The sequence below is a fragment of the Rattus norvegicus genome, chromosome 6 (assembly GCF_036323735.1).
Source record: "Rattus norvegicus strain BN/NHsdMcwi chromosome 6, GRCr8, whole genome shotgun sequence".
In the NCBI taxonomy this organism is placed as follows: Eukaryota; Metazoa; Chordata; class Mammalia; order Rodentia; family Muridae; genus Rattus; species Rattus norvegicus.
The window spans coordinates 44,509,519-44,526,048 of record NC_086024.1 but is presented as its reverse complement, the minus strand read 5'-3'; the positions used below and the strand labels follow the sequence as shown (position 1 = coordinate 44,526,048).

Here is a 16,530-nt window from a genome sequence, read left to right as displayed (position 1 = left end):
TTTTTAAAAGGAGGACTTATTTTGGCTTACTGTTTGTAGAGGTAGTCCATCATGGCAGACAAGGCATGGTGGTTGAAGCAGCTGGTTTCAGTGCAACTGTAGTTAGGAAGCCAAGAAATATGAACACTGATACGCAGCTCTCTCCTTATTTGGTCCTGGAACCCAGTCCATGGATGATGTTGCCCACATTTTGGATGCATTTTTATTTTTCTCTTTAGTTCAATATTCTCAAAACACTTTCACATACAAACCTGGAGATATTTCCCTGGTGATTTTAAATCCCGTCAACTCAACAATGGACATTAACCATCCATGAAGGATTGACACTTTTCAGGCATTGAGAATTGCTGCCCATGTCTCTCCAGTTGCTTAGTATTTGTACTACATTTTTAGCATAAAGAACACAGGTCGTGTACAAGATCTGCTGCATTTCTTTTCACAAAATGTTTATGTGCATGCCCATGCGTGTATTTGCATGTGTATACACGTGTGTGTGTGTGTGTGTGTGTGTGTGTGTGTGTGTGTAAGACATCAGATTCCCTGGTGCTATAGTGACAGGCAGTTGCAAACACCTTGATATCAGTGCTGAGAACTGAATTTACATCTTCTAAAAGAGCAGTGAACTCCTGTAACCACTGGGCCATCTCTCCAGCCCAATGCCACATTTATTCCTGATTCATTTGTTAAAGTTGTACAAAATGGCTTAAAATAGTAACCATTCTGCTATTCTTAGGATAAACATGTTTTTATTTGTGCTGCACTTTTAAAAAGCATGTTACTGGATTTGTTTTAAAAAAAATCTTTTTTGAGTTTATACTATCAAGGCTATTTAAATGGCTTTGTGATTTGTATCTTTTTATACTTCTTCTGGCATTGACATCAAGGTAACGTTGAACTTCTAAAAATAGCTGGAAAGTGTTCTTTTCTTTCTACTTTGGAAGAGATTTTATAGAACAGATATGATTCAGACTCTGAATATTGGGTAGTTGTTTTGTTTTAATCTGTTAACCATCTAATAATACTTTTTAGAGAATTCTGATTATCAGCTCAATCTTGGCCTTGTTTCAATTATTTTAGTCTTTTCTGAGAGTTGAGCTTCTATCTAGGTTGCTCAATATATGTAGTCAAAATTCTGTAGAGATATGCACACATACATCTTGTACACATGTCTATTATCAAGGGACACATATAACAGTAACACAGCTAACAGAGTTATGCATGTAAATAACATTTATGTAATGTGAGTTCATGCAAGCACATTATCCATTTGATGTATATGGACAACTTAATGACATTGACAATCTCTCTTTCTGTCTCCCTCTTGACCACTCCTTCTTCTCCCTGTGTGTGTGTACTTGTGTATGTCTTGCTACCTTTAGAGCTGTTTTTTAGTCCACTATCCACAGAGCTGTCTTTTTGCTTTATTATTTCTTTTCACTGCTTTCCTGGCTGTTCGTGACCACCTCTTTGCTTGCCTTGTCTTTTTCTTGACCTTGCTTTCTCTTCTTTTAAATAAAGTCTTAGCTGACTGATTCAGAACTTGATTTCCTTCTGCAAGCTGTTTGATGCCACTAGCCTTTTAGAAGGCACCTTTTTTTTTTTGCATCCTACAACAGTGTGGGGTATTTTAATTTCAGTCTCATTCAACCAGAACTATTTTATTCAACTTGTGACTGTGCCTTGAATCTGTGTGCCTTGTGTGATTTCAGATTTTTATGGCTTTCATTCTCATTTTGGCACTGTTTTCCGATTCAATTTCTGATCTTTAACTAAATTGTGTACCCCCAAATGATCTAACTTTGGAGTGTTAGTTCAGCACCTCAAAATGTGATGGCTTTTGGAGACAGGGCTTTTAAGTGGTAATTAAGTTATGGGGTCATTAAAGCAGGCTCAATCCGGTATTGCTGCAGTCTTTACAATGACAGGGGATTAGGAGACACTTAACCCAGACAAAAGAAGGACCAGAGAGAGAAGAAGTGACAAACAAGGCAGCTGTCTGTGAACCAACCAGAGAGCTGGGCTTTACAAGAAACTCACCAGCACACTGACCTTGAGCTTCAAGCCTTGGAATAACAAACATCTGTTGCTTAAGACCCCTAGTGTGCAGCATTTCGTTATGGCAGCCCTGACAAAAGAAACATACAGTTCAGAAATGCACCTTATGGTATCTCATATTTCACATTTGTTGAAGTTTAATTCACAACCAAGGAAATGGTTTGTCGCATTTAATTTTCTGCATAACCTGATGCGTGTCTACCCAGTAGTAGGTAGAATAACTTTAAGGTCATTTTAATCCAGCTGTCTGGTGATGTCATTCAGCCCTTTGTATCCTGTCTCATTTTCTCTTGGTATGTTCATTGATTACTGAGAAAAGATTCTCAGAAACACGAACTGTTCCTTCAATTTGCATAGTCTGCCTTTTCCCGCCTGTTATAAGATACAAATCCATCCACTTAGGATGGTCATGATTGTTATTTTAGAGTGTCCCACTTTACCCTTCATCTCCATTGTTGTTCTGAAGCCCCCCTTTTTTTGATATTGATGTTTCCCACCCAGTCTTCTATCTATTGGTGATGATAGGTTCTATTTTTTTAAATGTTTCAACCTGCGAACTACCTGTTAGCTCTTTCCTCACTGTAGAACTGAAAAAGAGGGAAGCTTTAGGTTCTGGACAATTTTATAGACCTAGTCCATCATATCAGGGAGGGAGTTGTAGGGCAAGTGTCTCCCATTATGGGTCACAGAAAGCTGAAAAAGGAATACAAACAGGGGCTCTAGTGAAGTGAAGCGCCCATGACATGTTCCTACAATTTAATCCCTCCACTAGGTAACACCTACTGCTTCCTAGCTCCTAATAAGAGTACAGTATCATGTGTCCATTGGGAGATCAAACTGTGGGTAAGATTAGCTCTCAGAATTTAATCACCTCTCCCAAGCCCATCATCTGGCAATAAGATTCCCAGTACACAAAAGTTGCAGGGGGCAGGGGGAGGGCAGGTCACATTAAAACTACTTAGTATGCTTGAGATTGGTTTCTCATTTATAATGGTGGCTCCATGTAAGTCCTGCCCTTAGGAAGTCTGTCAGAGGCCATGCTGTCTCTCCATCTCGCCGCTCTTGTGCTAATCAGGACATTCCTTTGCTTTTAATTTAATTTTCATTGTGTGTATTTATGCAAATTTATAGGTCTGTAGGATCACAGACACGTGGGTACACAGAGCCAATTAGGGAATTCTCCTTAATTACTCTTCATTTTACTTTTTGAGACAGCATCACTCAGACACTGGCGCTCATCAGTTCTGCCAGACTGGCTGGTCATTAATTCCAAGGCATTCTTCTGTCTCCACATCCCTAGAGTAGTGATCCAGAGTAGACACACCAATGTATTGGCATTTTTATGTAGGCACTGATGACTTGAACTCCGGTACTTATGCTTGTGTGGTAAGAACGTAATCAGCTCGCCTATCTCTGAAGCCCTGCTGTAGAATCTTCTCAGAAGCATCTTGAAGATGTGAAAATTCATTATTCTTATCATCACCATATATTATCATTATCCTATTCTTTATCCTTAGGCTCTAAGGAAGATCCCTGCCCATTTACTAATAAATAGTGGTACTATATCACCTTGTGTTGGGTGCCAGGACACAGAGTGAAGAGCTAAAGGTTCCTCTACTCAAAGGATAAACAGGCTGAGAAAGAAATTAGGGAAACTACCCCCTTCACCATAGTCACAAATAATACAAAATACCTTGGTGTGATTCTAACCAAGCAAGTGACAGATCTGTATGACAAAACCTTCCAGTCTCTGAGGAAATCAAAGATCTCAGAAAATGGAAAGATCTCTCATGCTCATGGATTGGTGGGATTAATATAGTAAAAATAACCATCTTGCCAAAAGCAATCTACAGATTCAATGCAATCTCCATCAAAATTCCAACTCAATTCTTCATAGAATTAGAAAGAGCAATTGGCAAACTCATTTGGAATAACACAAAACTCAGGAGAGCAATAACTCTCCTCAACAATAAACAAACTTCTCCAGGAATCACCATCCCTGACCTCAAGTTGTCTTACAGAGCAATAGTGATAAAAATTGTATGGTATTGGTACGGCAACAGGCAGCTAGATCAGTAGAATAAAATTGAAGACCCAGAAATGAACCCACAGACCTATGGTCACTTGATCTTTGACAAAGGAACTAAAACCACCCAGTGGGAAAAAAAAAGATAGCATTTTCAACAAATGATGCTGGTTCAACTGGAGGTCCAAATGTAGAAGAATACAAATTGATCTGTTCTTATTACCTTGTACAAAGTTTAGGTCCAAGTGGATCAAGGACCTCCACACAAAACCAGATACACTGAAACTAATAGAAGAGAAAGTGGGGAAGAGCTTCTAACACCTAGGCACAGGGGAAACTTTCCTGAACAGAACACCAAAGGCTTATGCTCTAAGATCAAGAACAGGACCTCATAAAGTTGCAAAGCTTCTATAAGGCAAAGGACACTGTCTATAGGACAAACGAACAACCAACAGATTGGGAAAATATCTTTACCAATCCTACATCCAATAGAGGGCTAATATCCAATATATACAAAGAATTCAAGAAGTTAGACTCCAGAGAACTGAATAACCCTATTAAAAATGGGGTACAGAGCTAAACAGAATTCTCAACTGAGGAATAGCCATGAAGCACCTAAAGAAATGTTCAACTGCCTTAGTCATCAGAGAAATGTAAATCAAAACAACCATGAATTCTACCTCAGACCAGTTAGAATGGCTAAAATCAGAAGCTCAGGGGACAGCAGATGCTGGCTAGGATGTGGAGAAAGAGGAACACTCCTCCATTGTTGGTGGGATTGAAAACTGGTAAAACTACTCTGGAAATTAGTCTGGTGGTTCCTGAGAAAATTGGACATAGTACTACCTGAGGACCCAGCTATACCTCTCCTCGGCATACACCCAAATGATGCTCCAAGATATATCAAGGATGCATGCTCCACTATGTTTATAGCAGCCTTATTTATAATAGCCAGAAGCTGGAAAGAACCCAGTTGTCCTTCAACAGAGGAATGAACACAGAAATTGTGGTACATTTACACAATGGAATACTAGTCAGCTAGTAAAAACAATGACTTCATGAAATTCTTAGGCAAATGGATGCAATTAGAAAATGTCATCCTGAGTGAGGTAACCCAATCACAAAAGAACACACATGATATATACTCACTGATAAGTGGATATTAGCCCAAAAGCTCGGAATACCTAAGATACAATTTAAAGACAACATGAAGCTCAAGAAGAAGAAAGACAAAAGTTTGGGTGCTTCAGCATTTCTTAGAAGGGGAAATAAAATATTCACAGGAGGAAATATGGAGACAAGGTGTGGAGCAGATACAGAAAAAAAGGCCATCCAGAGGCTGCCACACATGGGGATCCATCCCCCATGCAGTCAACAAACCCAGTCACTATTGGGGATGCCAAGAGGTGTATGTACACAGGACTCTGATATAGCTGTCTCCTGAGAGGCTCTGCCAGAGCCTGACAAATACAGAGGCAGATGTTTGCAGGCAACCACTGGACTGAGAATAGGATCCCCAATGTTGGAGTTAGAGAGAAAGGATTGAAAGCTGAAGGGGTTTGTATTCCACTAAGAACAACAACAATGTCAACCAACCAGACCCACCAGAGCTCCCAGGAACTGAAGTACCAACCAAAGGGACCTGTGGCTCCAGCTGCAAATGTAGCAGAGGATGGGCCTTGTTGGGCATCAACAGGAGGAGTGGTCCTTGCTCATGCCCCAGTATAGGGGAATACCAGGGTGGGGAGGTGGGAGGGAGTGGGTGGGTAGGAGAGAGTGGGTGCACAGTAGGGAGTAGATGGGAGTGGGTGGGTAGGTGGGGGAGCACCCTTATGGAGGCATGGGTTGGGGGAATAGGATGGGGAGGTTCCTGTAGGGGAGATATCATTTCAAATGTAAATAAAGATAATATCCAATAAAAAAGAAGACTTGACTGTTAGACTAAGGTGGAGTTTGAGGTTAATTAAGCAAGAAGGGTTCATGTTATACAGGTTAAATGATAAGACCCTTCAGATGTGGAAAAGATGTTTCCACGTGTCTGGAAGTGATTTGAGAAGCATCCTGAGACTTCTTTCTTTCATTTGCAGTGCGGAGGACAGAACTCAGGGCCTCATGGTAAATACTATTCTAAAACTAGGCTATATCTGGGGTCAGTGTGGGCCCCTAGAGCCATGATGTTTCCATAATGTTGTTCTCCAACATCCCTCTATGGATCCTTCTTACTGATCCATCCATGCAAAGATTGGCTTTCTGTTTTCACTATGCCAGGCCCCACTATCTTATTCTGATGCATGTGTAAGGGCAGCCATGCCCAGACCACCAGAGACTGGAGAACACTGCTGGGCTAAACATCAGTCTGTACTTGTGATTCTCCTGATATCTGGACTTTCAACATTTTCTTTATTTCCTTGCCATTGTAGCCATGTATAAAAATAAATAAAACTAAAAATAAATTCATTTAACTTCAATTTAATTTATTTTTATACTAAGAGTTCTTTTCTGAAGAGGTAGTGGTTTTAGCCCATATAGAACCTTGTGTATATAAACCAAACATCAGAATTAATTTACCAGGACACATGGTTTTCCTCTCCCTCGTCTCTCCCAACTAATTACAAACAGCAGAGAACATCTATTATCTGGTGAAGCTTCCATTTGAAAACAGAGAAGTGAAAAGAAAAAGAAACAGAAAAAATACAGGAGAAAGATCACAATGAGTAAGGCATTAGATTTAAAGCAGTCAAATGTCATGTCCAGTGTCCAGTGAGTGAACACATGTGAATCTGATGACACTACATGCGCATTTATCAAGGAATGAACTGCTACTCCAAAGCTCCAAAAACCATGGAATATCATCTTATGTATATGATGTTAGGGCTGGTATGGTAGTTTGATGAGTAAAGGTACTTAACCTCAAAATTAAGACACAAACTCTAGCCCTAGAAGCCATGTGATGGAAGCTCTTTGACTTCCATCCATGCGTCATGAACATGTGTCCTCCTCCACTCCAATACAATTTGTTTGAAGAAACCTATGTTAATGACAGAATGTTGAAGAATAGTGAAAGGCTTGTGTTTGTAGCCACCACACTATGCACATTGGTTTCCTCTGTTGACATGTCACCCTTTCTCTGTGATGCTATGTAGTAGAACTACTGAATTTGCAGTGTGCGCACTCATTGAGAAGTGAGAGGAGCTACCTGCATGGCTGCTGAGAAGCAGGAAGTCCTGAGTTACTCAACATAAAAATAGTTATTGATTTTAAATATGAGAAGTGAAAGTCTTGAGGAGGTTAAACGACTTGCCCAATGAAAGCTGTTAGTACATTGATGGCTGTGCTGTTGAGTGGCTGGACACCAAGGCTTAAGCATTCAGGACCAGGAACCGAGGCTCCATTGTGACTTAAATGTACATTCCCATGGATATTGGGCTGCCAGGGTCTATTTCAGGAGAGTAAAACTGTTTTGATTTTTTGAAGAACATTTCTTTTTCAGTAACCTGGAAACATAATTAGTTTCTCTTTGAACTTCTTCACTCCTCAAGCCTCCCTGTTTCTAGACACTCTCCAGCTCCCAGATGGGAGACAGAAGTAGATAAATACATTTTTTCAAGGCCTATAAGATGATAATAAGTTTTCCTAGCTTAACTGAACAAATGCTTGTGGCCAGCCACTGTCAGGAGAAACTGCATAGGCAGATAACCAGGGTTTAAAATTCAGTCACTGTGGTTATTGTGGGGCCTCGAGCTAATAACATTACTTTTCTGTACAAAATGAAGGCTGAATTTAAAGGAGTGCAGAACACAATGAGGAGAGGCCCAGTGCATAGTAGAGGGTCTTATACATTGCTTAGTAATTTTATGCTTAACTCCTAATAATTTTACTCCATACACTGATAAAGGAAAAAATGGGCTGATCTTCATGTTTAAAATCAATAAAAGGCAAAAGTGCGCTGGGGATATATCTCAGAGGGTATAGTGCCTGTGTGTAAGATGCAGGAAATCATGAGTTTGATTGCAAGCATTACATAAAACCAGATGTGCTGTACAGGTATGTAGTGCCAGATGTGCTGTACAGGTATGTAGTGCCAGATGTGCTGGTACATGCATGCGCTGCCTACACTAGAGGTAAAGCAAGAAGGGGGAAACGTTTTTAAGGTCACCATTCTGTCACACAGTGAGTTTAAGGCAAAATAAATCATAAACAATATAAAGGAGATTAATTTTTTGGCATTCAAGAGTCACAAAGCATTAAGCCAGCACAAAGTTTAGCACAGTTAGATTCATAGCCCACCCTGCCTCAAGAAATCATGAGGAAAATTGCTTGACTCTGGTCAAATATTTGGAAAATGAGAGGGAGCAAGCCCAATCCTCTCTACCCTGCAGAAGTCCAATGGGCTAACAGGTGGATGTAATTTCAATATCAAAGGAGCGTGAAGTCAAGTTCCGGGGACATTTCTGAAGCATGCCAATTAGAAAGTAGACATAGATCTTATGATGAGAAGCTGTGGAGAAGTGAGGATCCACTTCCCTGGGGAAAGCAGTTAAATTCTGAGTTAGACATCAAGAAACTCAGGCAAGTCTCAACACACTCTGTCTCTACTTAATTCACCATTGCAAAAATAAATTGAGATTGAATAAATAAATGCCAACACCCCCCTGCCACTAGAGAAGTTCAAATAGGTGGATTAGTCATCTAATCTAAATGTTTGCCACAGGAAGACTGATTTAAAAAAATGTGACATCTCACTCCCTAGAATTGTGTCCTAGAAGACAAAGTCATAGACATTTTTCCTAGAAGACAAAGTCAATGGAGTCACTGCTGCATAAAGTGTAGAAATGAATTAATGGTTGAGCCCTTAACATTTATATCACCCAGTCTAAGGTTCAGAGAACATTGTGGAAGAGGGAGGGGAAAGAATGTGAGAGTCAGAGCTAGGGAGAAAGGCTGTACAAGGCTATCTTCAGGGCATGACACAGCCTTTGCAGACATAATCTCTCAGCAGCTGCTGTTTCCTGCACAAGACTGGGCCTGTCAACAGCCAATCACAGACTAGACCTAGGATGAGCTCCTGGAGCCCTAACTGTCTCTAGTGAATTATTGGCAACTGATGGATTCTGGGGGAAGATCAGGCACTGCTCTCAGCTGTCATTCCAACAGTGAACCAACCAGCTTCCTGAGGCTATTTCCAAATGTGTAGCCCCACAGAGAACGCTGAGTAAAATTAGTGGGTCACAAAACAGAGTAAATGTGGGAAGCAGACTTGGAGAGAGGGGGAGATCGCATAGAGAGACGGAGATAATATGCAGTAATGGGTGAGCGTAATCAGAATGTATTAGATGTATGTATGAGCTTGTCAAAATACAAATTTAATCAATTTCTATCTATAGCCATGGACACTGTTGCAATTTGGAACATTGATTAATGTATGTACTTCCAAGTATATCATGCTTAGCCAAAATGCACTAAAGCTTTAACCTAAATTCTTAGAATGAAATTAACAAGCAGCTGGTTGATTTTAACATCATCAGACATAGGACTCATAATTCCCCTGAAGAGAGGCAAGCTATGCCTTTTGTGGAGAGCAAAACACATACCAAATTAAGAGCAAACAAACAAAAATTAGAATTTAGCCTTCCATACTGGCTTGTTGTGTGTCACCTTTGCTAAAACTTCCACTCTCCCTAATACTAAAATGTAGACAAACACACTAGCCATGCAAGAATATTTTGAGATTGAATTAAAATACATCTGGGGTACTTTCTGGTACTGGTTTCTATAAGCAATAAGCATTATGTCTCTGTATATGTAATTATGTCCCCATCTTCTTAACCTGTTTATTTATATTATATAGAGAAAAGCATATGAAAAGTCTATTTCTACCTCATTCAATAAGATTCCTGTTACTTATCAATAGTGCCTGACAGGCAAGGATCCATACACATTTGCCAAGCAAATGGGCAATATAGGGTAGAATCAAGAACAACAGCAAATAGCTCAGAGCTTGAACAGGGAGTGCAATTCCCTGATGGAATGCCTGCTAGCATATGTGAGGCCATAGGTTAAATTCCTGGTACAGTCACAAAACAAAACCCAGAGTAGGTACTGACCCCAGAGGTCTGGTCATAGTGACACTGGAGGCCTTTTGAGGATTCCAGTGATGGTTGTAGGTATACAAATGAGCATGTGGCTTTTGTATGTGATAGCCATCCTGAAAGCATGAAATTGTTACTGGGAAGGTCTTACCTTCTGGAATAGAGATGACTAGAGTGAAGACGGAGGATAATAGAAAATGTAGTTGAGGAAAATTAATTGTAGCATTTCATGTACCCAGGAGCACAATATATATGGAATTCAATCCTGTCACACTTCAAATAATTAGAGAAGTGTGTGAAGGTGTCCAACACAGAAATGTTAATGTTTGAAGATATGGGAATAATAATTACCCTGGTTTGATCACTGCACATTATATACACATATGCGTGTGTGTGTATGTGTGTGTATAGTACATATTGTGTGTGTGTGTATATAATATATATATATATATAATGTGTATATGTATATTGTTATAATTTTGTACCTTGTGGATAGGTACTAATATTATATGTTAAGTGAAACATTTATAAATCAAAAAAAAAAAAAGAAAAAAATGGCTAGAAATGGAGTTCCATGGGGTATTTGCCATGAAGAGCAAAGCCTTGGGCTTAATCCTCTCTCCAGACTTTGCAAAAAACCAAACAAGTGAAGACTTTTAAAGGCAACACAAACAGATGGTTGTGAACCAGGTCTGGCATTGTCAGAAGCTTATCATGCCTATTGTTTCCTTTGAAGAGCTTAAGCTTGTTTGCAAGCACAAGGACTCAAGAACCCATCTTTAAAAAGCAGAGTGTGGGCTGTGCACTTGTCACTTTACCACTGGCAATCCAGAGATGGGCAGATCTCTGGTGGTTGACGATCATTCTCTCTAGTTTAACTGTTGAGTTTTAGGCAAGTGAGTGGCTCTGTCTCAAGAAGATGAACAATACCTAAGGAATGGCATCTGACATTTTTCTTTAGGACACACATAGACAGACAGATACACACACACACACACACACACACACACACACACACACACACACACACACCTTTGAGCTGACTCTTTGAATTTTTTTCTGTGACCAATTGTATTCTAGATGACATGCACATTTAAAATGGAAAGAATGAGACCACCTAATTTATGTGCTAATGAGGGCTTGTCTGTATTGCCATAAAGATACAACTAAAAACCCTAACCCAAGCACTTGCTCTTTTAAAGAGTCTGCAGGGCAGTGTCTTTGTAAATGGTTAGGATGTGTACAGGGCTTTCCTGGAGTATATATATGGTCAACAGACACACACTTCTATGGTACTTCACCTATGCAAGCAATTTCGGTCACTCCTAAGCAACAGTATTCTAGAAAATCAATCTTATTTGACACCACAAAAACAATTTGGCACCAGCATGCTCTACTGGATGTGCTGGTTCTACTGAATAAGGGCTCTGCTTTAGAATATGGCCATCTGGATTTGTCTCTGTCATTCAAAGGCTGAATTGTAGAATCATTAGCAAGTTGGGGAGTTGACTCTTAAGATCATTGCCACACAAGTTAAATCAAACAATATTGGGATATATAAGACCCCTGAAACTCAACCAATTAACCCAGGTACAAGGAAAATTTTTACTGTTTTACTCTGTCTAAATAGGACTGAATAAAAATTGAATTCGTGATTCAGAGTAGAACATCTATTTATTGGTTCTCTATTGAGTGATTATTTCTTAGGTAATACTATGTTAGAAGCTGGAAGAAAAGTAATGTGCCATTCAAGATCTTTGTCTACACCAAGTTCACAATCTAGGAGGAAGACAGGCAAGTAAACATACAATCACAAGAAAAGTGATCAGCTTTTGATAATTATACTGGGTGCTTACCATAGGCTAGAATTTATTCTAGCCTTTGAGCACACATTAACCTTACTTAATCATCAGTACTCTGAGGCACAGACAGATTAGGCAATTCACCAAAGCCACACTGAACATTAATGACATGTAGGTACAAATACCAGTCAATCTGTTTCTAGGCTGTTCAACCATAATTGCCATAATGCTTGTACAATGAAAATAGCATAAAGTAAAAATTTGGATGAAAAAGCATCATAGCAATTATATAATACTATATAGAAGCCAATAGTTAGCTCATTGCTTTTCAAATATCCCTCCAAAAAGAGTCATAGAATATTATTAGAATTTGAAAATGTCTTATCAAATATCTGCCTTCAGTGGATGAGGACATTGACTTGCAGAGAAGAGAGACAACACTGACTGTATCACTGACTCCTCATAACTCTGAGCAGAGAACCATGGTTCACCTCTAAGCCTAGGACTGTATTAAGCCACTTTTCAGAAGGTACCATGTCACCTGCACTGAGATCAAGGCTTGAAAAAGAGAAAAGTCAATGAACTCCAACCATCTAGTGATGGTGCCTGAGACATGTATTTATTTATTTATCCAACCTCCCACATTTTAGAACTACGCTGCAGGTTAGCACTCAGGACTCTTGGATATTGTCTCCTCCTATCACCTCTTTCTTACTTACCTGCGACTACAGACGTGCATCTATAAAATAGAAAGCAAGCCGTCTGAATCATTCATTCCATTCTAAAAAGTGGCTTTTTCAGATTTTTTTTGAAGTCAAAATATCTTTTTGAAAAGTGGTTTTTAAAACTTTTGATGTTTGATGTGTCTGTAAAACTGATAACTGCCAAGAACTTTCGTTTAATTAAATCTATGAATATTTCGTATTAGGATCAGGGGGAGAGTTGGGGGCAGATTGTGTGCAAAAGAACAAAAAAAAGTATTGATCAAAATGAGCTATTTAAGGTCCCTTTTCATGCTACTATACACAGTTTAAAACAATCAAAATACAGTTTTTGGTTTTTATTGTGTTCTCTCTGTGGACAGCATTCCTGGGCATGATAGACAAGATTCTTTTCTAATTTCTACATATATGTGTATGCACACGCAGACACACATGAAGGCACACACACACACACACGCACACACACACACACACACTCACACTTTCTATCATAAATAGACTTTCTACTTAGGGAATGTCTCAGAGAGTGTATTTGTTCAAACATAACCTTTCTTCACAAATATCCTGATAATAAACTCCAAGGAATCGGAAGGAAATTTGCAAAATGGTCTTTGTACTTGAGGTCAAAAGTCTCACACTGCAAAAAGTGCAAATTAAGAAGAAACAAGAATGCCTTCCTAAACCACATTATCACATATCACTACCTACTGGGAGTCATCAGATTCTTTAAGGGATTGAAATCAGGGAATCTGTAGGTTTATCAGTGCCACAGTTTCACAGTAATTCCTACCAATTCCTTCTTCCTGTATCCTTCTGTTTAGGAGACATCTATGACCATTATCTTCACTCTGACTCTGAGTTGCTATAAGGATTCAGACATCATAGCTAGAGGGGCCTGTGCAGAGTGGTGGTAGGAGCCACAGAAGAACAAGGTGTTCTAAGACTTGGTGAAAAGTCATGTTATTATCATCTTGTTCCAGTCATCAGTACAACAAACCAAAGCTGTGACACTTGCAAGGGCTTCTATCTGTTCTCTGGAGAGGTAGACAAAACACAGAAAATAGCAGAGGTAAAAATATCCCAACTATCAGTGGAACAAAGCTTAAGCAACCCAGAACCATTTGTGACAGCTGGAAATGTCCCTTCTGAATCTGCTCTGCTCCACTGAAGAATAGAAGGTTGACCAGTAGTCCCTCCTGGCCAACAGTGTGTGTGTGTGTGTGTGTGTGTGTGTGTGTGTGTGTGTGTGTATATATATATATATATATATATATATATATATATATATATATGGGAAGCAAGGCATAGGCCTATCCTGGAGATTCTTATATAAGAAGACACAATGTTTTACATTTACACAAATGCTTTCAGTCACCTGAATCACAAGTGGATTTCAAAAATTCATCTAGAATACAGCCTTTTATTAAAAACTCATTTACATGTATGGGTTTCTGGGAAGAAAGGTCAGATTTTTCACTGCACTAAAAATAAAATAAAATAAACTAATCCTCCAGCACAGTAATTAATATATATCTATGTAATATATATCCAAATAATCAAATTACTTTTGTTGAGATGTAGAAGATTCAGAAATAAATAAGCAAAACCTTCATTTGGAGAAACTGCTTCTTTAGAAGAAAAGAATTGCAAGGGGGTGGTAAATCTGAAAAGTGGGTACAGGCAATACCTGGTTATGAGTTGATTCTTAATAACATTGTGACTTCAATCAGTGTAACCTCTTCATTTCTTTTGCTGCAATAATGCTATGTAAATTTCACAGAGGAATGAGTAGTGTTTAAAATAAAATAATACAAACTCTCAGTGCTGAGCCCTTAATAGGCAATCCTAAATCATAGCTAATTATTTTTTATTGTTACTATTACTGATATGCTGGGGTTGCCAGACAGACAGAGACTTTCTGACTTGAGCTTTTGGCGACAGTATTTAGAAAAAAAAATAATAATAACAGTGTCTGGCTAGAGGTCTGTGTCCTGAGTGTTCTGGCAATGTTGTTATTGGCTGTCCATGGCTGTTGTCTGTTGTTACCTTGAACTGTACTAAGATTAGAGTTTCTTGTAAATGGTGACTTAATTATTCATCAGAGTCTTTTTACAATGCTGGGCTGCTTTCCCTATTGTTAAGGAGGGGCCTGAGCTGCTGTTTAGGACAGGAACTAGAGTATTCCATTGTTCCTGTTCAGGGTTCAATCCCTTATCTCTGAAGGAAGAGTGCAGAGTGCAGGCTGACTCCTAAGTTTCAGGTGCCTTGTGTACACACACACACACACACACACACACACACACACACACACACACACACTCTCCTAGAGGCCTTGTGCTGAGACCTGTGTGTGTTGGAAACAGGCCAGGCAAAGTTGAGTGACGTCAGTGGAGAGACATCAGAAAACTAATCTCTGATGGTCAAGGGGAAAAGCTGTAGCCAGCAAAGCAATGGAGGAGCAACAGATAGAGGGAATACTTGTTCTCTAGTTGGAAAGAAATGCCAGGGGATGATAAATCTGAAAAGTGGGGGGGTTACAACTGGCAGGTTGACTTGTTGTAGGATCAGGGTAGGTGCTCCGTCTGTGAGTCTCTGTGCTTTAGAGGGTCTTGTGCGGTTATGAAATTCTTTTTTACTTTCCCAGTGAGAGCTACTTTCTTTGCACAGCCTTGTGGGAGACCTAGACAAAGGTGGGGGTGGCTGGTGGAAATAACTTCCTCTGCTATGAATCTGAAATGATCAGGCCCAGCTCTCCTTTTCTCACATCTAGTGACAGGTTTCCTTTCTGCTTACCAGGGATGATGGGTATGTCAACCCGCTTCATGTTTAAGATCTATTGGTCCTGGCTCCTAAGAAGGGGAGAAAGGAGATGAAAGAAGGGAGGAGAGGGAGTAAAAAGGAAGGCCCCAGGAATGAGGGCAGGAAACATATCCTGGCTTGAAATGTAAAAGAAACAAGTTCTGATTGAAACGCTAGAATTGGCAGAGTTACTTTAATAGAGGTCTCATGTAGCCCAGGCTGGCCTCAAACTCTTACTACATAGTATGAATACTCTCCTGTTCCTAACACCCAAGTGCTGGAATTAATATCCTTACCATACTAGGTATGAGAGATTTTGAACAAATTTAAACTTCGTTGTCATTTGCCTTTCTTTCTGCTTTTAAATAACTGTGAAATGTGATGGTGCTCTCCTTTATTTAATTATATTTATTTATTTCTATGTATATAGGTGTGTATGCTTGGTGTCTAACTCCTTGGGAGGCCAGAAGAAAGCATCAGCTCCCCTAAAGCAGGAGTTATAGGCAGTGTGAATTTGTATGTAACTGCTGGGAATTGAACCCATGTCCTCTGAGAAAGCAGCCAGTGCTCTTAAGCACAGAGACTTTTCCTCCAGCCTCTGCTTTGGAATTTGATCTTTTTTCTCTTTACATTTGATCTTAACCCAAAGGGCTAGAAGAAGTGCTCTCTTGTCTGCCAGTGAGTGGCTTTGGGGATAAAATGAGGTAATGTGTTATGATAAAACAGATAGGGTAAAGGTCCTTCTGAGTCAGTTTCTTGATTACATAGTAAATCATGGATCTCCTAATCCCATCATGCACGAGGTGTTTGCACCAAAGTGTAGTTTGGAGCAGAATGTGTCTGTGACTCAAGATCTCAGTATCCATTACACTGACCTCTACTGACCTTTGGCAGAGCCCCTGGGACATCCTCTCTTTGGTCTGTGCTCCCTCTGCCTTACTCAGCCCTCAACATCCGTCTTGCATGGCTCAGTAGCCATCCGTGGATCTCCAAACTAGTCTCTGTCTTCTGCTGACTTTCGCTAATGAGAAGTCCCC

At 39.6% G+C, this 16,530-nt stretch overlaps 1 long non-coding RNA gene across 2 annotated transcripts in view; it reads right to left on the bottom strand.

Moving 5' to 3' along the window:
* LOC102555927 (uncharacterized) overlaps positions 1 to 16,530 on the bottom strand; it is a 49,523-nt gene that overhangs the window by 31,178 nt on the left and 1,815 nt on the right. The window contains exons 1-2 of one of the 2 annotated variants that reach the window (XR_010052535.1): positions 15,488 to 16,259; positions 2,038 to 2,125 (exon numbers count right to left, since the gene is read on the bottom strand). This is a non-coding gene — a long non-coding RNA (uncharacterized LOC102555927). Of the gene's footprint in view, positions 1 to 2,037; positions 2,126 to 15,487; positions 16,260 to 16,530 lie in introns of those variants that run through there. The other variant, XR_354696.5, reaches the window with a different exon arrangement.